The 11,607-nt window shown below is 39.3% G+C and overlaps 1 pseudogene; it reads left to right on the top strand.

Annotated features, from left to right (window-relative positions):
* LOC145391963 (cytochrome P450 2L1 pseudogene) overlaps window positions 1–8,405 on the top strand; it is an 8,736-nt pseudogene extending 331 nt beyond the window's left edge.
* The last annotated feature ends 3,202 nt before the right edge of the window (window positions 8,406–11,607 follow it).

Genomic DNA, 11,607 nt, shown 5'->3' with positions numbered 1-11,607 from the left:
GAACCTTTTCCACATCATTCCCTTTCCCTTTCCGCCTCGACAACTCCTTGTTACAAGTATCTGTTCCTTCAGAATATTTCCTCCTCTCCCATGATCATCTTTCAGTTGCTTTCCTTTCTTCCACAGACCTCCAGAAATGTTCCTCCCTTTACTCCGACCTCTCGTCTCTGTGCTGCCCACCTTTTTGCTATCTTCCCTAGCAAAGCTACACCCTGCGAGTCTGCTTTAGCTCGCAACCATTCCATCTACTCGGCCTGTTCTTTTGTCCTAGCTCCTGACCTCCCAGTCCACCATGCTCACCTCAACCATGTCCAGTACTTCTTCTTTGCTGTTCCCATCTCCATCATAATCATGTGTCCTGGTTCTTCGGTTCGATCCGTCCCCGCTAGTGGTCTCTACAAAGCACCTGACTATTGTACCGTCAAATCAGAGTCCGTCATCACTTACGCCACTCGCTATCACCAAGCTGTCTGTAATCACTGCTATGACATCTTTCAACCACTCGACATACCTTCAACCCTACCATCTGCCAACATTACCATCACCTCCCCTACCTTGTGCATGCTAACCTTCCTCAATGCCAGTGATTTCATTATGGATCAATTTTCTCTGGCCTTCAGCCGTTCATGGGTTCATCCAACAGTTGTGTTTCCCCCTGTGGTTCTCGCTTTCATAGGTTTTCTACTCATCATATGTGCAGTGCATTGTTGTGTCAGAAAAATGGAACGTCGACTCCAAGAAATCAGAGTCGCTACAGGCATAGTACGCCCTACACACGACATAGAAACTCCCGTACTTAGTGTGCTCACATTCAGTGACTACCATTGCCATCTTAGAATTAACCAAACTGTTAACAGCACTCTGCCTACTAGAAAATTATGGTATTTCTTTCATGCATTACTGAGTGAAAGTGTGTCCTACATAAAATACAAAAAAAAATAAAAAAAAAAAAAAAGAAGGAAGAGCAACAATAGAACTCTCATATCTACTCCTTGTTTATCATGTATCAAACTATTATTGTATAATTCCCATTATGTCTTATTCCTTGTATATCTTATATGTATATATCCTTCTTAATTCCCTCCCCTCAACATGGCCATGTCTCCCCTACTGCCCCTGTATCATACTTATCCCTTGTACAAACCTCCCGGTCCTGCCTTCCCACACATACTATAATCAAACACCATTTAACTCCTGGTGTCAGGAGACACCATCTCAGCTACCTGGGGGAGAAAAGCACCCCCTCCACAATATGTCTACCCCTGATGTATATGTGCCGCCCCCCCCCAATGCATACATGCCCCCACTAAACTTGCCAGGTCAGCACGCTTCTCCCACGTCTGAAGAAAGCGTTATTGCATCAGTTGATAGCAGGCAGCCTATTCGGGCAGACTATTTTACTGTGAGCTTGTAATAAACTCCTTATCTAGCTGTTTGTGCACGGAGTTTCTATCACCAAAGTATTGCAAGTTACATCCCCTTTGTTGTCCTCAAGAACTGTGCTTTTGTGTTTACATCCTACCTAGGTAATTCCTTTGCCTCTGTCTGTCAGCTCCTTTACCTTTACTTCTTGCTGGAAGTCTATTCTCATTCAGCCTGTCCCAAAGGAGGGTGACGATTCTCAGCCCTCAAACTGTAGTCTAATTGCTTTAACATCCTCTATTTCAAATGTCTTTGAGTCTATTCTTAAAAAAATAAATAAAATAAATAAATAAATAAATAAATAAAGCACCTTTTCTATCACTACAGTACCATCTTTCTGAACGTCAGTATGGGTTCCATGAGAGACGCTCTACTGGCGATCTTCTCACCTACCTTTCAGACTCCTGGTCATCTTCCGCTTGGGATTTCAAGCGAGAGGTTTGCTTTTGCACTTGACATCTCAATGGCTTTCTGATCGAGTCTGGCATAAATCTTTAATTCTGTAAACTGCCCTCTTACGGTTTCTATCAATCTATCTGCACCTTCATCTCTAGCTTCCTTTCCTTTGGTTCAGTAGCTGCTGTTGGAGATGGCCAGTGTTCTTCTCCTAAAGCTATCAAGAGTGGTGTTTTCAGGGCTCTGTCCTATCACCAACTCCCTTTTAATCAATAATGACCTTCTGAGCTGTACATCTAACCCTATCCACTTATACGCTGATGACTCCACCTCTTCACCTTTCCATTTCTCCGCACCCCCGCAGCATCCATCAGATACTTCAACAAACAAGGGATGAGGGATAATGTCTGACTTGGCTCACATCTCTGACTGGGGTATAAGTAGTCTTGTTTTCAGTGCATCAAAAACTCACTTTTTACATCTTTCAACCCAACAAAATCATCCGCAGGAGTATCTCCTAATTTTTTACCACAGGGTATATCCAACTCAGTCCTGCATCATCTTTATACTTACTTGGGGTTTCATTCCTGCTATGGGATTTATCTTCGCAAGATCGTATTACATCTTCTGTAAAATCTGATTCCATGAGACTCCTGCCTTCTTTACTCCTGCATAGTTGTTGTCTTTATATACGGGCTTTATTAGCACATAGAACAACTTCACATGTGGGGAGGCTCACCGCATACAGCTCTTATCAAACAAGTTGAAGTCATAGGCTTTTGTTCTCATTAACACTCCTCCTTTTATTGGCTCCCTCCATCATCTCTCACTTCACCATACTGTTGCATCTTTATCTCTTTTCTGTCTCTACCACAATGATCATTATTTCTCTAAACTGTCTGCTTGCATCCTAGTATCATAGTAGCTTTAATCAAAGATGCAAGACAGCCTGGAAAATTATTGACCAAATAACCTGTTGTCCATTTTATATATATATATATATATATATATATATATATATATATATATATATATATATATATATATATATGTGTGTTTGTGTGTGTGTGTGTGTGTTTGTGTGTGTGAACTTTAACAGGCTATAGCAGGGTAGTCATTGCTTTGAACCATTCATGCCTGACATGTCACATGGGAATATGTGCGAAGAGGGATGTTGGACAGGACACTAATTTATGTGGAACCTGGGCAAGAACTTCCGTTGTATGGACTCAGGGTTATAAAATCACCAGTATTGTTACATATGTAAAGTACGGTACCTGCAACTCTACATAAAATCAATTTTTATTGTGTATTATAATGTTGAGTTTGTTAAGTCTGCTCATTATTCTCCATTTTGAATATAATCTATGACAAAAAACAACTGACTGATACTAACAAAGTACATTTGGTAGCTATATGTTGTTTATAAATGTCACAATAGAATATCCTCTTTTTATCAAACCACCAACTACTAAAATCGAAATAAACAAAACTGTCCCTTGACTTTTCCAAACAGGTCAAAAAGATCGTTCATTGGAGGAATGAAGCAGATATAAATGCCGTACTTGCCTTCACACACACACACACACACACACACACACACACACACACACACTGAGAGAGAGAGAGAGAGAGAGAGAGAGAGAGAGAGAGAGAGAGAGAGAGAGAGAGAGAGAGAGAGAGAGAGAGAGAGAGAATATTGGACGCGGCCACCTACCAATGATTTTACCATGTTCAAAACTGAAGAAACTTTAAGGAAATGTGAAAGCCCGAAGAAACCAAATGGAGACTTGGTTTAGAAAGGAACCAGATGTTTGATGTCAGAGATTCTATCATAGAAATAATGAAGACCATCAGCGAAGTAATCAAAACAGCAGAAGGATTTATGCAAAATTTTACGATAGCTTCATCGTTGTCCGTGAGTCAATTCAGGATGGAGAAATACTGGATACAGTGATCCGCAGCATTAGATGGACAGAGGATGTAAAGAGAAGGTGTTGAGAGGAATGAAAATGGGTAAGGGAGGTGATGATGGGCTCATCAGCGATCCTATTCTTGTGCAGATGGCTCTACATTAAATGAAACAGCAAACTACTAACGAAATGTTTGGAGGCCAGGGTTGTGCCCAGACCTCAGAAAATGTCCCTATTCTTCTAAACAAAATGACATTTAAGACCTCCCATCAGATTAGCGCTCGCCATGCTGTTCTCATGCTTTACAAAAATGTTTTAACAGACCGGAATATTCTTACTGTTACATCCTCACCCCACACTGCCACAGGCTCCCAACAGCAGTAGTTCAGTACAGGAAGGGCGTTGCCCAGTGAGTTGTTCTACTTATGGTCAGCCTTTCGGTGTACAGCACTCAAGATCAGCTGTGGCAAAAATAAACACTGGCTTCTTAAAGCTCACTGTCTTTATTTTCCAAATAATTAATTCCACTTAATGCTTTCCAACTTCACTTCACTATTCTCACAAGCACTGGAGCTATACAAAGTTTACTGAATGCAATAACACTTAATGCTTGACAACACTTCACTATTTTCAGGAGAACCAATGATATACGAACATCAGTAACACTTCACTGTTTTCCCAAGTACCTAAAACATACAAACTTCACTGCACTGACACTGCAGTACACTCAAACTAAACTGAAAACCGACTGAACTCGAAACAGTCTCTTATCCATCCTTATACAAGCTTGCATTACTAGAATGATATACTTCTCCACAGTTCTGGTGTAATCTAGAAAGGAGCACAGTTACCAACTCGGAGACAACAAAAACATGCAAGAGTTTTCTTACATTACGAACACTGTAAATCATTTACCATACGAACTTAAATTACATAATTTAACAATCACATAAATATAGCATTACTTAGAAAAAGAGCAAAAAAATTAATGCATAACTTACGAAATACCTAAGCTCACAAACAGCAGGCAAACTGGCAACTCTGACTCTTACCGAAACCTACGGTAAACGTCGAGAAACATCGAGATGCTCCTTGACTACCTAACTGGCAAACATCGCTTCTTAACACTGCGTTTAATGGAACCAGCAAAATTAGCTCAACAGCAGACTTCATTCAGGTTACTGATCAGGTGACTGATAAAACTTCATGATGTAAGAAACCATTGTTCATTCTGTTTACTGATAACAAATCAGTTATGTTGAAAAATCTGCAGTGATGGGAGCAATGCAAGGACAAGCTATAAAAGTAGCTGATATTTATATACTGCAAGATATAGTACAACAGTTATGATGCTCCTTGAGGGTAGTTACAAAATATCAGTAAAAGAGGCATACGAGACAAGCATATACAAATTCACCCAAGTTATTCACTGCATGTCCAGAGGACGTTAAAAAACAGATTGACGAAGGAATTAGGATCAGAGGTGTGCAATCACTATAAAGGACTGGGAAATTATGTTTAATGGGCATGTCCATTCCTTGTGGTAAAATCAGGATATGAAAACTAAAATGTGTTGCGGAATGCACATACCTAAGAGTGGCAGTTCAGGCACTACATGGGAGCGATACTAAGCGTATAATTGTAATGAAATATTGGGGTTTGGGCAATCTAATGAGTAACATGAATGATAACAAAGTAGTTGGTAATATAATTAGTGCCCTTTCTCTTCTGTCTTATGAACTGAAAATGTGGAGCCTAACCAAATCCTTGGAAGATATATTTAGGATCTCTTTGAGAGGAATGGAAAGGATCGTGGTAGGTGTCACGTGGAAAGATAAAATGATATTCGTGGAATGGAACCAGACGGAAGCAGGGGATTTTATCAGTATTATAAAAAAAACTAAAACTGATATAGGCAGGTCACATCCTTTGTAGAACAGCCAACAAACAGACAACCCAGCGACTGAGTAATAGTCCAGCGATTCAGTGAGAGGAAGAGGAAGACAGAGGACAAAATGGCGAGTTTAGATTCGGAATTCACTGGAACTGGATAGAACATGCTAACAGAAGACTTTGTCCTACAGTGGATGATGATGATCATCATGGCGTGTGTGTGTGTGTGTGTGTGTGTGTGTGTTTTTAAGGGAAAGTGTTCAACTCATGATTCACCTATTGAATACGAGTAATACCCGACTTCATCCTCATATCCTGTTTGTAAGTTAGAGTATGTTTTTTACATACTCCTTTTTTTTTTTTTTTTTTTCAGCACAACAGGAGAATGTCGAAGCTTTTTTTTTTTTTTTTTTTCAGCACAACGGGAGATTGTTGACGCATTTCCTTCATTAATCTGTAACATCATTTCCCAATGTTTACGTAAATATAATTCTCATTTTACATTCTGGCAGTTGTTGTGTCACTGAAACTGCTTTGATATGTCTTGTTTTCTCCATGATGATGAAAATGAGATGTGCCATCACATCACACAGGCCCTAAAAGATGCTCAAATTTACATAAACCAAGCTTCCCCAACCTGGTGTTTTACAGTACGGTCATGTTTCTTGACCATTACAATAGTATCTTTGTACAGCAGCAGTATTGGTATTACAGGGGCATTATATATTGCCTATCTTATAATCAATCCACCATTTTTGCAGGGCAGCATCTTGAACGCCGTTGCAGTGTCCATTCACCATGACCCACGTTACTGGAAAGGCCCCCACCAGTTTCTTCCCGAGCGGTGGCTTGATGAAGAAGGACGATTTGTCAGCAAGAAGGAAGGATTTTTACCCTTTAGTGTTGGTAAGGCAAATTTTGCAAAGCGCAGAATTATTGGCTATATTAACAATACTCAATAAGAGAAGGTGTAAGGATGTAAGGAAGCCTATAATATCAGACTATCATTGATGAAACACATGTAGTTTTAGGTGTGAACAGTCTGCATCCTAATTTATAGAATGAAGTCACCAGCGATATAGAAGTATCATACTTATTCTATCGTAACATGCTTCAAAAAAATGTCAGAAACTGAAATCTGTCCATATCTTCGTGCTTTATTTTAAAAGTAAACTGAATCTACCGTATATATAATAATGTACACCGTATACTCCAAAAGGGGAGTCAACAAAAACAATCTCTCTGTATTTTGTGTCCATTTTAATATTGTGAGTATTTAATTAGTATATGACCATAACAATTTCATGGTGGTGAGTAATTTGAGGAACTCCTCTAGTGATATTCGCTCCATGCATTGTCACCAAGGAGGAAGGATCCTTATCCTTTATCGCCGAGAACCCAGTTCTTACACGATGCCCAGCATTTTATCCACCTTGCTCAAATAAATCGGAACCAACACGTTAGAGATAAGAGTTTTCAGTTATTTAATCTCAGCAAAGGGATTAGGTTAGCCATCCACCGCTGAATGCACTCAACTGTAGTATTTTAGAACAGGCCTCTACACCTTGAATAGGGTAATGTGGAAGTACCTATTACTTTTTTTTTTTCCTTTGAGTGAAGGTTTTGCTTCTTTACTGTGTTTGATAACACTGATACCTTAATATCTAAAGATAACAAACCGACAAGAAGACCCCAACGGAAAAAAAAAAAAGAAGAAGAAAAGTTATCCAAATATCGTGTAACAGTTGTACCCTGCTTTGATCGGGTTTGGCAAACTTATGGACAATAGCTGTTGTAACCAAAACGCCATGACCAACATTACATGGCCCACCCAGGAGGAATTCTGTTTGATGTTGCTTTGTTTTGCTTGGTTTCCACGAATTTCCTCGGAAATCTACCTCTGTTTCACGTGTCTTTTCTAAGGTGGATTTTCAGATTGTCTTTGAAAGTTTTTTAAGCATATCCATAAAAGATTCAATTACTGATAAGTGCGGATATTTTCTTGAAATGTCGGAACTGGAGTTCAGGGTTGTGACCCATCCAGCGAGACAGATGCATTGTATCTGTGGTAAATAGTATTTTTTCCTTTGTTCATAACTATTCATATTTTTAAATGTAGAAAACTGTGGATGGTTTTAGTCAGTGGATTGGTATCTGAGTCTTGTCCCTCACTCCTGAACTCAGCACACTGACTATATAATGCTCCTGACCTTCATCCGGACCGTATGTATTCACTTGCAAATCTTCAACTCTGTAACTTGAAAATTGTGATCTTACATTTCTACCACAAACATACAAATGAACAAACAGCAGACTGATATTAAGAGATGTTACACAGACCAAGTAATACGAGTATCAATAACAGTCACTTAAGATGGAGTTGCGTCTTGAGACACGGCTTTGAGCCTCTCACTCTCACTAACGACTTCAAATGCTACTCTAGTGGCTTTAGCAAAACATACCATTCCACTGAATGTAAAATACCACTCAGTCATATCACACCACACAAGATCATCCTCCCACAACCCAACACTGACATTCATGAAAGATTCCTGAAATTCCTGCATCCCGCATTTTTACATTTGTTTTACTGCAGGAAAGCGGAACTGCCTGGGTGAAGCTCTGGCTCGAATGGAACTCTTCATCTTCACAACAACGGTGTTCCAGAACCTCAGTTTTTCTGCACCACCAGGCAAGACCATCAACCCCAGTCATGACCCCAACAAGCCACTATTTCACACCCCGATTTCCCAGGACGTCCTTATTACTCTTCGTGAGTGAGCCTGTTGAGGAGCTGAATGCTTCTAGGACCTTAGTCTTGTGGATGTCGGGGATTATTTTTCTGAGGGATTATTGGGCTTCCTGGGACCTCATTCTTAGCAATTCAACACTGTATATCATATTACATTTGTAGTATTTTCTTGATAAGTAGGCGCTGGAGGGGGGGGGGACGCCCTTGCGTGGTGGCACAGATATATCTATGTCCCTCCGCTGCCTGGTAATACAAATACTTCTCAGATCTCTCCCTATCCTCCCAAAGCAGGATGGTGGACCGTAGGAAAAGGGTAACGTCAGCCTGCAGTCCACCGGGTTCACGTTCATATGAACCTGAGGTTCCAACTACTACTACTTGAGAAATTGTGGGCAATAATATCACGCCACTTTTGTAATGGAAAGTTTGAATTCTTCATTGACGTATCATTACAAAAATTTGATGACTGCGAAGACCGTAACATTTGGTTTTAAAAAGTCAAGTTTGCCGTATCGTTATATATCCTAATATATGAAACTGCGCATCTTTATCACGGTCCTTGTGAAGCGCTGGAGAGAAACGCCCACTAACGGTCCACGGTTTCCGTTCTATTTTCCGAAAGGAAGATAGACTGTAAGAGAAGGGCAGCTTCAACCTGCAGTACACTGGTTCATGTCCAGATGAGCTAGGGGTTACATCTACTACTACTACTACTACTACTCTGTGTTCCTGTATAGAAGACCACATATTAGTTATTAATTAAGAAAAAACTAAGTGTATTTGTTAAAAAAAAAAAAAATCAGCGTTTATAAGTGATAGTACCCTTTCGTTGCGGATTTTTTTTTCTGTGCGGTTCTCAAAAAGTGTCAATTCTCCAGCAAAAAAAATCTAAATGGTACTGGGCGTTGTCTAATACAGTTTTGTGATTGCCTAATACTTACATTTCCATTTCCAGCAGTAAAATTTCTTAAGATTTATACATATTATCAGGAGGACAATAGAAATGGCAAAAACTTGCAAAAATGGACACTTATTTCTTCATCTATAGACTAATAAAAACTATACAAATTTTCCTACAAAGTATACTGACACTTTTTATGATACTGCAGGATATGAAATATCACCATTGATATAAAATAGCACAGATATATAACCTTTATAATTCAAGTAAACTTTCTGGAATAAAATTTTCCCATACTCATGTTTCATGTAAAGATATTTCACGTTTCCAATGTTCACAGCCAAGTTATATAATTCACAAAATAATAGTCTTTCTTTTTACACCTCTCTATCCATTTACACACATTGACAATACCTTCTATACGTCTGTTGAGTGTGGTATATCTTAAAACATGGTATTATGCAGAGAGGTGGCTTTTCCCTGCACTGGTTACAATAGTATGAGGTCTGCTTCCTTTTACAGGATCCTTTACCCTTCTTTTTGCAATTTTTGGGTAAAATAGAACAAACCTTACAATTTGGCTTTCAATTCTGATCTTCATATTTTTGAATGAAATGCCGCTTTGTTAGCGTCATTTCAAGGGTGAGGAAAACCTGCCTCGCTTTGTTTGGACTCTGCCTGAGTAACCTTCCAACAGCCCCATTATCACCTTCTCTCTGTAATTCTTGGGGCTTACATTTACTTTGTTTTGGATGTTGTAGCATATATTGCTATTCACCAAAGCTGTTTCAATTATATAATGCCAAATGGTCTGATACCACTTCAAGGACTTGTGACTGAATGGATAGGAAGAACACAGCTGATCAAACTTATCTACACCTCCCATATACATGTAGCACAACACCTGAACAGATGGCTTTTCAACAGTTCTATTCCTCCTTTTTTACTTAATTCGACTTGTCTCGTTCCTGCATCTCCAACAGTTGAGAGCACATTCACTCTTCCCGTGTCCTGCCATGTACAGGCCAGGAGTGTGTTATCCTCAGTAAGCCAAATAACAGGGAGCTGGCCTTTATTCAGTTTTATTTCCTTCATTTCAGGAGGCAAGTCTCTTCTCTTTATTCTCACCGTACCACAAGCACCAGTGTTAACCTGCCTTAGAGAATCAAAATGTTCTACACTTGAATAGAACTTGTCCATATATACAATGTGACCTCTGTTCTCAAATCCATTCAGTAAATAGTAAACCACTCTTGATGCTAAACTACCCCTTACTGTGTCATTTTCTTTACCTGTGTAAACCTCAAACTTTAGAAGGTATCCTGTGTGAGAGTAATATAAAGACCATAATTTTATTCCCCACTTAGAAGGCAGGTACTGTTTGAAAGAGAGTCGTCCCGAGAATTTTACCATTGACTCATCTATGCTGATCTCTCTGTTACTGACATAGGCTTCACGATACAAATCTTTCACAATGTCCACAATGGGTCTAATCTTGTATACTGTAATTCATCATATCTGTCTTTACCTGCCTCATTACATGCAAAGTGCAGGAAAGCACGAATAATTTCATAATTTTCTCTGGAAAACACAGTCCCAAACCCTGGTGTATCTAGAAAAAACTACCTTGACTGAAATAGCTTGCTAGTATTGGCTTGTGCACCAAACCCATACGTATTTCTACTGCAGTGAATGCTTTTATATCATCTGCAGTGACATCTTCCCATAATTTACATCTTGATCTGTTTTTCAGTGGTCTTCTTTTGTCTCTTGCTTTTTTTTTTGCACACTTGCTAGTTTCTGCTGCTACTAAATCCAAAATACTCTCTGGAAATAACTTGATAAAACTCTGATACGGGGAAAGATTACCAAAACCAATTACTCTGTGTTGTTCAGTATAATCTGTAACACACTTTACAGTGCTATTATTGTTGCTTGAATATTGGTTTGTTTCTTCCATTTATAATGGTTCCCAGACATTCTCACAGTGGTCTCAGGTGAGGTAGGCAGATCATCTAGGTCACCGTCACTACATGTTTCACCCCTTGAATCACTGAGATCATTAGTACTGGAGAAGTAACTGCTACTATCAGTTTCACGAGTTCATCAGGGACATAATCTTCATCTTCATCAGAGTCATACTGACACTCTTTTCCTCTACACACAGAGCAATTACCAGACTGTAACAAGTGACATCAGTAAACAGGAGAACCAAGCGATATATACTGACAGTAAAATCCAAAAATAAACAACAAAGCCACACACAACGCATGGAAATACTAACAGTACCTGTAGTCACAATTTACCACCTAAAATACCAGTTATCTATA

The sequence above is a fragment of the Coenobita brevimanus genome, chromosome 2 (assembly GCF_032717465.1).
Source record: "Coenobita brevimanus isolate Jiangsu-jjx chromosome 2, ASM3271746v2, whole genome shotgun sequence".
Classification (NCBI taxonomy): Eukaryota; Metazoa; Arthropoda; class Malacostraca; order Decapoda; family Coenobitidae; genus Coenobita; species Coenobita brevimanus.
Note: the sequence above shows the minus strand (reverse complement) of the source record. Positions and strands in the feature narration are given on the sequence as shown.